At 34.4% G+C, this 11,247-nt stretch overlaps 1 pseudogene; it reads left to right on the top strand.

The window, feature by feature from the left end:
* The first annotated feature begins 6,413 nt into the window (after positions 1-6,413).
* Positions 6,414-9,787, top strand: LOC141493984 (tumor necrosis factor receptor superfamily member 17-like; annotated as a pseudogene).
* The last annotated feature ends 1,460 nt before the right edge of the window (positions 9,788-11,247 follow it).

The raw sequence follows: 11,247 nt of genomic DNA, 5'->3' as shown, positions 1-11,247 counted from the left end.
GAGAAATGAAAATTAAAACAACTCTGAGTTTATACCCATCATCCTTCAGATTGGCAAATTTAAGAAAAAAAAAAGAAAAATTACTAATGCCAGAGAGGCTGTGAGAAAACAGGCATATTACTTAATATATTGCAGTCAGATTTGCCAATCTGAAATTTCAAACTGCCCAATGAGCTATTAAATTTTGCATAACTATTAACCCAGTGATATCACTATTAGGTGTATACTTCCAAAAAAGCTTAGAAAGGGAAAAGGGGCACAAATGTATCAAAATATTTGGAGCATTTTGTGTGTGTGCGCGCATGTGTGAGTGTGTGTGTGTGTGTATGTGTGTGTGTGTGTGTGTGTGTGATGGTAAAATTGGAAAATGAAGGGGCACTCATTAATTGGGAATGACTGAATAAGTTATGGTATGTGAATGTAACAGACTACTATTGTGCTTTAAGATATGTAGAATTGGGTTCATAGAAACCTAGGAAGATTTACATGAATTGATGGAGAGTGAAAAGTGAAGTATTCAGAACCAGGAAAACAATTTATGCAATAACAATATTATATAGGACATCAACTTTGAGCCTTATTAACTTCGATCAACACAACAAACAATTACATTTCCAGAGGACTCTTTTTTTTATGTTTTTGTTAGGCAATGGGGTTAAGTGAGGCCACACAGCTAAGTAATTATTAAGTGTCTGAGGTCAGATTTGAACTCAGGTCCTCCTGAATCCAGGGCTGGGGCTCCATCCACTGTGCCACCTAGCCACCCCCCAGAGGAATCTTGATGAAATAGTCTACTCATGTGCTAAAGGAGTGATGGACTTAGAGTGCTGATGGAAGCATATTTCATATGGACGTGAACAATGATATTTGTTTTGCTTAAAATACTTTACACGTATGTAAGCTGAGTTTCCCAGCCCCCACTTAATTCTTATAAGCAGTTGGAAGGAAATGGGAGAGAGAAAAGGAAGAACTTTATTGGGAAAAAATTCTAATAAAAAAAATCAGATTACAGAGTTTGTATTAAGTCCCAGAGATAAAAGGGAATCATTGATGACTTTGAATAGTGTGGTGATCTGATCAGCTTTGTATTTTAGTTTTATCAATTTACAACTGTGTGAAGAATGGATTAATGAAAGGAGATTCTAGGAAACAAATCAGGATGCATTACTCTGTGTAAGATGAGGGCCTGAACTAGTAATTTTAACTCATGTATACAAATTCATCGCCATTAAAATGAACATATACATAGAGAACATATAAATTATAAATTGCTGTATCAATGTAAGCTCCTATCTTTTGTCAAGATATTTGGAGACACCCTGTTTCCTAGAGCTGAAATCCAGAAATGAGCATGCTATAACAACAATCCTTTGGGCTCAAGATGATCTCGCTCTTTGGCAAAGTATATTGCTTTAATCAGCACCAGGTATTCAGATTTGGATTTGTTGTTTAAATTTGTTGGAGTTTCCCCTATTCCTAAAGATCTTGAAAGCAAGAAGAGTTGCTGTGCTGCAGCAGAGATCAATAATCTCCTGATACTTATGCTTATGTAAATGTTAAGTGAACCGAACCAGATACTGCTCTCCTGTTCTTGCTATGCTAAGTTTAGTCCTGGACTCCACTGAATGATCACAAAGCTCAATGATCTTTACACAATTTAGAGACTGTTACCATAAGACCCAAGATTGCCTGTATTGTCCCAAGAAATGTCAAACATGAAAACTGTTATTCAAGACTGATTGTGTTGTGTTTGAGCTCACTTGTATAAATATATTTTTCATGGTTATAATAAGCCCTGCCTTTGCTCCAGCATGTTAAGCTCTTCTCAGGAGTGGGGAGGGTGTTTCTGCTTGCAAGCATTTTCCTTACTCTGAAATAAATAAAATTTCTGTTTTATTCCTGAGTCTCCTATCTCTAAACTGCTTTGTTCTGCTCTGGCCACATACACATTAGAGGCTAGTTGTGGTATGGTTGAAACATTCTTCCATTGGACCTGCTCTTATCCCCAAATTCCATATAACTAGTTAAAGGTACCACCATTATGGTATGGTGTTCACCTAGGGTAATGTAATCTCAGAGTTAAGGAGGTTCTATATCATCACAAATCACCTTCACACCATTTCCAAGAAACAATCACGTGACCTCTTCAAGACCTCCAATGATGTGGAACTTATTTACATCCTGAAGAAAGTCTCATATGAAGTTGAGAACTGTTTATTAGTAATTTTCACTTATATTTTCCAAAATTTTGTTAAGAACCAAAGTAAAATTTATTGGCCTGTAGTTTATAAGTCCTCCCATTCACTTTTCCCCTCTAAAAACTGAGGCATTTTTGCCTGCCTTCAGTCTCAAGAAACCTCTCCCATTTTTTTAAAACTTTATTTAAGGCAATGGGATTAAGTGACTTGCCTAAAGTCACATAGCTATATAATTATTTATTAAGTGTCTGAGGCCAGATGTGAACTCAGGTCCTCCTGACTCCAGGGTCCACCTAGCCACCCCATCCACTGCACCACCTAGCTGCCCCCCTCCCATTCATTTTTTTATAATTATTCATATATCATCAACAATAACTTGGCAATCATATCTATCATTTTTTTCAATATGCAAGATGTAGTTCATTTGAGTCTGGTGATTTGAACTTAAGGAAGTTATGTAGATATTCCTTACTTTGGGAGGAGTTTTAATTCTCCTTTTCTTAATTATTTTTCTTTTAATCTTTCCAAGTTGAAGATTTTCTTTAATACATAAAGTAGAAACAAAATAAGTTGAGTGGATTTGTTTTTTTACAAGTTAAAGTTAAATTTAGAAAATGTTTTCAGAAACAACTGCGATGTAAAAAAGTATCAATGCAATATATTTTTAAATTTTAGAAGTTATGTTATATTATCAGAATAGTAATATTATTTTTCTTTTAAATAAAAATAAACTCAACATCAAAAAAGTTCATGCTATTTTATGGTGTACAATAGTGTACTTGTTTTTTTTGGGGGGTGATCTATGTTAAGAACTCAGTAACAGAAGTAGTATATGAAAACTGTGAGATTAAAAAAAGATACTCATAATAACTGAAGGTAGTAACTTCTTATTTCTGAAAATGCCATTCTCCACTGAAAATTTTATGTTTGGGCAGAACAAGAAATGATGAATTATTTTTGCACATCTATAAGGATTATACTGTAGTGAAGAGTTCTAGCATGTCCTATGCATTCTATTACCTAAATTATTAAATTGATAAAGAAATATAATTTGAAGGTAACACTTTTTTGAGGTCAGGTAGGTGAAGCAGTGGATAGAGTGCCTGGAATAAGGAAGACTCATTTTCCTGAATTCAAATCCAGCCTCAGACACTTACTAACAAGACATTTAGTCTTCTTTGCCTCAGTTTCCTGATCTTTAAAAGGAGCTGGAGAAAGGAAGTGGCAAACCCTTCCAGTATCTTTGCCAAGAAAACCCCAAATGGGGTCATAAGAGTCAAACATGACTGACTAACAACTCAAGCTTTATTTTATCTTTTTTTTTGGGGGGGGGGCAGGTTTTCACATAGTCACCTGGTCAAATATTTACTTAACTGTCAAGGTTTCTCCTTGGTTTCCTGCTTAAACAATCTGACAAATTCAGGGCTAATCCCAGATTTTTATCTCTAAACCACAGATACAAAGGAACCAGTAGGTATCACACTATTAGTCTATCTTTTCTAAGGAACCCACTGATCCTAGGAGAGGGACTTTTTTTTAAGGTTTTTGCAAGGCAAATGGGGTTAAGTGGATTGCCTAAGGCCACACAGCTAGGTAAATATTAAGTGACTGAGGCCAAATTTGAACTAGCTGCCCTGGAGAGGGACTTAAACTCACTCCAGAGCTAGATCAATTCACTAGCAGCAAAAGGTTTGCTGCTATTGGGTTTTCTAGGCTATTTTGTCTGCCTTCCTGGAGAGAGTATCAGTTGGAGAGAATATGCTCTGCAATGACACAGCTATTATTCATTCTCTTACATCCTTCCCTACAAGTGTGGCTTTCAAAGTTGCTAGTGATCCTAAACAAAAGTTAAAGGTTCAAAGATGATCAAATACCCTTGTAGTTCTGATTATAAATATTCCTATGACCCGCCAAGCAACTTATGGGAAACTAAAGTCTTTGGGTTCTGAGTGCAGGATGGTTGAGAGCTGAGTAGAACAATTCAATTATCTTACTGGCAATTAGACCACTGAGAGACAAGGTTAGTTATACCTCAATGTCAAAAAATTATAAATGTATCACTCTGACACTTAGAAAATCGAGAGACAGATATACTGTGTTGTCACAAAGTTATCACCAAAGAATTACTAAACTGGTCTTCTGCCAGGCCTTGGTGGAGCACCATCATGCTTTGCTGGATATGGGAGGGAACCATATACATAAGGCCAAAGAGTCCTACAACATCCAGACCTTCACCAAAAGTTCTGTTCCCTTTCAAATCTGGCCTTGGGGGGAAACAGTTCTAGAAAAGTCAGTGAGGATGTCTTTGCTCTATACAATATTCCCCTCGCTATAATAAACATAATGCACAGTCATGCCAATTTGATGTCATGATCTTGATTACTGTTCATTTTCTGTCACACAAATAAAAGTATGTGAAGGGAGAGTACTTTTTGATCTGTAAGCCTATTACCAATGGCATTCAAAATCATCTTTCACTCTTTCCTTTCCCTCAAAGTCCACTTTTTTTTAGGTTTTTGCAAGGCAAATGGGATTAAGTGGCTTGCCCAAGGCCACACAGCTAGGTAATTATTAAGTGTCTGAGACCAGATTTGAACCCAGGTACTCCTGACTCCAGGGCCAGTGCTTTATCCACTGCGCCACCTAGCCACCTAGCCACCCCTCAATGTCCACTTTCAATCAGATGGGGAATAAAGAATTCTGGGGTCTAGTTCCTGTTCTGACTCTGAACTTAGCTGTTTGATGGTAGATATATCACTTAGTCCATTTAGGTTTCTGTTTTCTCAACTGAAAATAGTGGCAATTTCTCTTGTACTACTTTTTTCACAGATGAGGCTTAATGCTTTATAAACTTTAAAGCATTATAAAAATGTAAACTATAATTATTATCCTTGGGTATTTTTCAATGCCTCTTCTATTCTCAAAACTATCCAAGTTTTAAGCTTATCATAACTGACATTTATATGATATTTTAAGACTTCAAAAGTGATTTACATTAAATATTATCTCCTTTGATCCTCACAAGGATCCTGTGAGAAACATAGTAGAAATATTACTATTCTTCATTTTGAAAATGAAGAATTAAAATATTAGAGAATTTAAGTGTCTTGTTTTTAGTCACAGAACTACTAAATATAGAGTAGTGGTTTTTTCAAGTGTAGTCTGTGGACCCATAATAATACTAAGACATTATTTGCCCACTAAAATACTTCTCTCTTTTTCAATAATTTATTTGTGTGAGATTGGATTTTCTTCATATATCTCAAACCAAAACAATGTAACATGATAGAATGAATAAAAAGCAGATTTAAGAATCTAATTGTGTTCTATTAAATCATACATGTAAAATATCATTCTCATTAATTTTCTTTTGTTTTAGAAAATAGTTATTTTCACAAAACATTTATGTTAATATGTTACTTAAAAGGAATGAATACAACTTTAAAATTATCAATTTTAATTTCTAATGTGATAAATGTTGATAGAAATAGCACACATAAGCAAAAGATCTCAGTAATCCTTAATAATTTAAGAGTGTAAAGGAGTCCTAAAACAATAAAACATAAAAATTAGTTGTTTTCAAAATATACCCAATATCTAAATTGAAAATAATATCTACAACCTCAACCAGAATATTATTACCTTTATCACATGTGGTATTTAATGGCAATATATTATTGTGCATGTGTCTTGTATCAACTAATAAACTGAGTTTTCTGTCATATATATGTAAAGATATATTTTTATTTTTCCAAATACCAAGGAAATGATATACATTTATATCCCTTTCTCGGTCTTTTGTCACACAGTAGATGATTAATAAATGTTTATTAATAACTGAGTGAATGAAACCTTTAAACCAGAGGTCTTCCTCTCCCTTATGTCCCTTAGAATTTCTGCACCCTTCAAGTTCTACATAATTCACCTGTTTGGGAAATACATTCTATAAATAAACAGTTTCTGTTTCATGAATGATTTACTCTTCATGTTCACACTACTTTGCTCTCTGCTCTAAGCCACCACAGATTAGGTGGCTTAGAAATTTGAATTTAATTGGTATTGAAATCCTGAGCTACCAATGAAAAATCTCAGAACACTCATGCTATCTGATATTTAGTTGCTGTTACTACATTTGCTAGGGACAATGTGACAAGACTTTTCTGGTCTATTCTTACTGTTTTTATGGTTCTCTAGTTTTTTGGAATAATGATACTGATGGTTCAAAGGTGCTTCCAAAATGAATATTTTGACAAGTTGTTGAATACTTGCAAACCTTGTCACCTTCGATGTTCCAATATATCCCCTTTGGTGTGTCAGTTATTGTAATGCAAGTAAATAATGGAATATTTCTTTTGCATGAATTTATTAGCTTGTGGAACAGGTTCTGTATGTTCCAAATAAATAAGACAATAACATTTTTAAATAAAACATGATAATGACAAATTGCAATGATTAAAACATCGACAGAAATTATTCAAAATAGAACATTGCATTTATGCAATCTTATCAGTACAATGTAATTTATTGGTTATTCAAACATTTTTAGGTGTTTTTTTTGCAAGGCAAATGGGGTTAAGTGGCTTGCCCAAGGCCACTTGGCCCAAGGCCAAGGCCGGATTTGAACCCAGGTACTCCTGACTCCAAGGCCGGTGCTCTATCCACTACGCCACCTAGCTGCCCCAAACAGATTTTTTAGGTTATAGAAAATCCATATTGATAAAGAAGAGAAAAGTGACAAACTGTTATATTTAAATGGTGTTTGTATTTTGTCTTGTCTTCATTATATTTGCCACTGTCTAACAATAAAAGTACTACCAGTAAACTGAAAATCACAGATGTGAATCTTTGGATCTCTTATGTGTGGGAATAATCTCATCTTTGACAATATTCTTGCTAATATTTATCCTGAATAAAATGAATACTGAGAGACAGAAGATGAACTGAAAGATACAGTCACAACTATGATGAATCTGATTTTAAATCTTTGTAACCTGTCTATATGAGTTGACAGTGGTGATTTTCAGTTTTTTCTATTTTTATGTGTGGAATTTTAATATCTAAGTCAAAAATCTTTTGAGTGCATTGGTAAATGATTTCATTAGTTCAAATTCCATAGAACAATGTTCATTTCTACTATATTTATTATAATGTTGAAAGTCATCTCTTTCCTCAAAATCTTTCCATAAGGGATGACTATCAAAGAACAGAAATATTTTTCAGGTAACATTTGTACTTTTGGCAAAAGCTGACAGACTGATTAATATAAACTTGGAGAAATGCCACCTCTATTCCTCATTATCAGGAAAAAGGTATCTGGCTGCATCTGTGGATATATTTTAATACAAATTTGAGTGATTCACTTGCATAAAAGTACTTAAATTTTCAGTGAGGAAGAATGCTCAAGTCAATTCTTTTAGGCTTCAGTCCTTCTTGGTTTTTACTTTTCTAGTGAAGGATTGGCAATAGAGTATTCATTGTCTCACTTAATTTTTTAAAAAAATATTAAAGTTTAGGTTTTCATACATCCTCTGCCCCTGACCTTATGCCAGACATGTCTGTCAGTTTCCCAACTTATCTATTAAGAACCTAATTTGTAACATATGCACCTATTTGTTTACAAGAGAACTAGAAGTGAGACATCTGTTCTACTTCTTTTACTTTCTTTGCTTAGAGGTTCTTTTGGACAGGTGGGTAATAATGGTTTATGAGTTGTTATATGTTTTTCAATTTTAAAGCTAGAATTACTCCAGGGGAATGTCAGGAAAGTATTTTCTTCACATGTATATAATGTAAACATAATGGAAATTTTCTTTCATTACATTCTCAATTCCGATTAATTAAAAAAAATCCAAAATTTTCAAATTCACATATTATAGAGCAAAAAATGAAGACCAGAGGCGGCTAGGTGGTACAGTGGATAGAGCACCGGCCCTGGAATCAGGAGTACCTGAGTTCAAATCCGACCTCAGACACTTAATAATTACCTAGCTGTGTGGCCTCAGGCAAACCACTTAACCCTACTGCCTTGCAAAAAAAAATTAGACCAAATGAATATTGTCTCTAGTTTCAAAATTTGAGGTTACCTATAGGTGACTTGACACCTATATGATAGTCATGACATTGTATAATGAATAGTTACAGAGAATTCTGTCCTTATTAAGAACTTAAAGCCACTTTATGAAAAGATGTTTCTCTCAATAATATCATAAGCCTCAGTATTAAAGCCTATGACCTTTTATACTTAAGTGAAAGTGAAAAAGTTTTGTTAAAAAGCTTTGAAGCTTCCCCAATTGACAAATGGTCAAAGGATATGCACAGGCAATTTACAGATGAGGAGATCAAAGCAATCCATAGCCATATGAAAAAATGCTCTAAATCATTAATTATTAGAAAAATGCAAATTAAAGCTTCTCTGAGGTACCACCTCTCAGATTGGCCAATATGACTAGGAAGGATAATGATCATTGTTGGAAGGGTTATGGGAAATCTGGGACACTATTACACTGTTGGTGGAGCTGTGAACTCATCCAACCCTTCTGGAGAGCTATTTGGAACTATGCCCAAAGGGCAACAAAAATGTGCATACCCTTTGACCCAGCAATACTACTACCGGGTCTATACCCTGAAGAGATGATGAAAAAGGGTAAAAACATTACTTGTACAAAAATATTTATAGCAGCCCTGTTTGTGGTGGCAAAGAATTGGAAATCAAGTTAATGTCCTTCAATTGGGGAATGGCTTAGCAAACTGTGGTATATGTATGTCATGGAACACTATTGTTCTATTAGAAACCAAGAGGGACGGGATTTCAGGGAAACCTGGAGGGATTTGCATGAACTGATGCTGAGTGAGATGAGCAGAACCAGAAAAACACTGTACACCCTAAAAGCAACATGGGAGTGATGTTCAACCTTGAAGGACTTGCTCATTCCATCAGTGCAACAATTGGGAACAATTTTGGGCTGACTGCAAAGGAGAGTGCCAGCTGTATCCAGATAAGGAGCTGTGGAGTTTGAACAAAGTGCAAGAACTAATTCCTTTTAATTTAGAAAAAAACAGATATCTTATTGTCTGATCTTGTTACCTCTTAGACTTCTCCTCTCTTCTTTAAAGATATGATTTCTCTCTCATCACACACAATTTGGATCAAGGTACAACATGGAAACAAAGTAAAGACTGACAGATTGCTTTCTGTGGAGGGGTGGGGGGAGGGAAGCAAGATTGGGGGAAAACTGTAAAACTCAAATAATATCTTTAATAAAAATAAATTAAAAAGAAAAGCTTTGAAGCAACAGATAGATAATGCAAAAGCTGAACTACAAGGGATTGCTAAAGTTGATCATGATAGGAATAAAAATGATGAAACTGGAATTCTCCCGAGAAGTACACCTATGACATACATATGCAGGTGTAAAAACTGTAGTGTAGTCAAAGAAGAGGTAGACTCATATATATCTTCTCCATTCCCAGCCACAGAAGAAGGAGCAACTGTTCTTGTCACCACAAAAACAAATGACTTTTCCAAGAGTTCACCAGGTTCCATAAATGACACTGTCATAAGAATATGGAAATCTATTTTCACAACATAATGACCCAGTTTGACTGGGATAGTACCACTTGCATTTTATGTCAGTGAACAGAGTGATTTATTTGTTCCATTTATAATAGTTGCTGTCATCTGTCATCAATCTAACTCTAATTAGATTTTTTTTAAATTTTGGAGTCTTTATTGATTTATTTCTCTTACTTGGGAATCAACTACCAAGAGCCCCTTCACCTCATTATTGTATTCTCTATTCAAGTATTTAGTTTCAAAGTTGTTTTTGATTTTGGATATTTATTCGATATTCACTTGTATAGTAGATTAATAAACTGAAAATCTCAAGACAGTTTTAAAGTTTTATTCATTGCTAAAGGAAATGAGGGAGTTGAATAGGAAATGGTTAAGGTTGGTTATTCAACACTCTAAGAGGACAGAATTTTTTTTGGTAAGGCAATGGGGTTAAGTTAAGGTCACACAGCTAGGTAATTATTAAGTGTCTGAAGTTACATTTGAACTCAGGTACTCCTGACTCCAGGGCCAGTGCTCTATCCACTGCACTACATAACTGCCTCTGAGGATAGTAATTTTTAAAAAAAGTCTTCAACAAACTGTTTCTTTACACATGTTAACAAAGTAAAATTAAAAAAAGGAAAATTAATAAATTGAATTCCATATACAGAAGTTCAAGGGATAGGACTATATGAATTATGGCAGCCAGGTTAAGATCAGAATTTTCCTTTTGAGGTTTAGGATATAAAGATCCTTCTTTCATTTGCAAATCCCTTCATTTAGGAAATGGGAATACAATGGGATAATAAAATTCTTCTCATATGGCAGTAAATGTTTCCTATATTCCACCTTTCTGTTGTCTGTAATGAAGCAAAAATTGTCCACTGTGGTAACTCAACATATTTTCAATTTAATTGTGAAAGTGTGGCCAAAGTATTATCAATTAGTGTTACTTGACACTTCCTCTCCCAATGAATGCAATGGTAACATCTTTTGTTCTTGCAATTCAAATGTTGATGAATTTTACCTATCATGTAGATATCAATTATGTAACCCCTTCTCTGTTTTGTGTCTGTGAAAATATTAGATCACTTTTAGATTCTTGGGTTCTTCTTACATTGTAAGAAGTGTTTTTCATTCCTGCATGAATTTGTTTTAGCAAGTAAGTTTGTTATTATGCTAACTTTTACCAGACAGTAAGTATTTTTGTAGTTTCTGGTAGGTGAACTATAAGGTAAAGAGGTATGCTATTGGCTTTAGCTGGAATGAAGATTGGCTGGCTGATGGAGAATCAGTGTGTTATTATGAGTTTTAGGAACTTTTTGATCAATGACTTTCAAATTTTTCAAGTTCACATTCTATAGGGCAAAAAATTAAAAAAAAACTTCATCCACTTCTGGTTAATTATATAAAAGCAATAGCACTGAAACAAATAGGGTATTTTTGCTTTTATTAGATACCAATCAAACGCTTAGAAAAACTGAACTATTACAAGTA

The sequence above is a fragment of the Macrotis lagotis genome, chromosome 7 (genome assembly GCF_037893015.1).
Source record: "Macrotis lagotis isolate mMagLag1 chromosome 7, bilby.v1.9.chrom.fasta, whole genome shotgun sequence".
Lineage (NCBI taxonomy): Eukaryota > Metazoa > Chordata > Mammalia > Peramelemorphia > Peramelidae > Macrotis > Macrotis lagotis.
The sequence above is the reverse complement of the archived record's forward strand: the minus strand, read 5'-3'. Positions and strand labels throughout refer to the sequence as shown.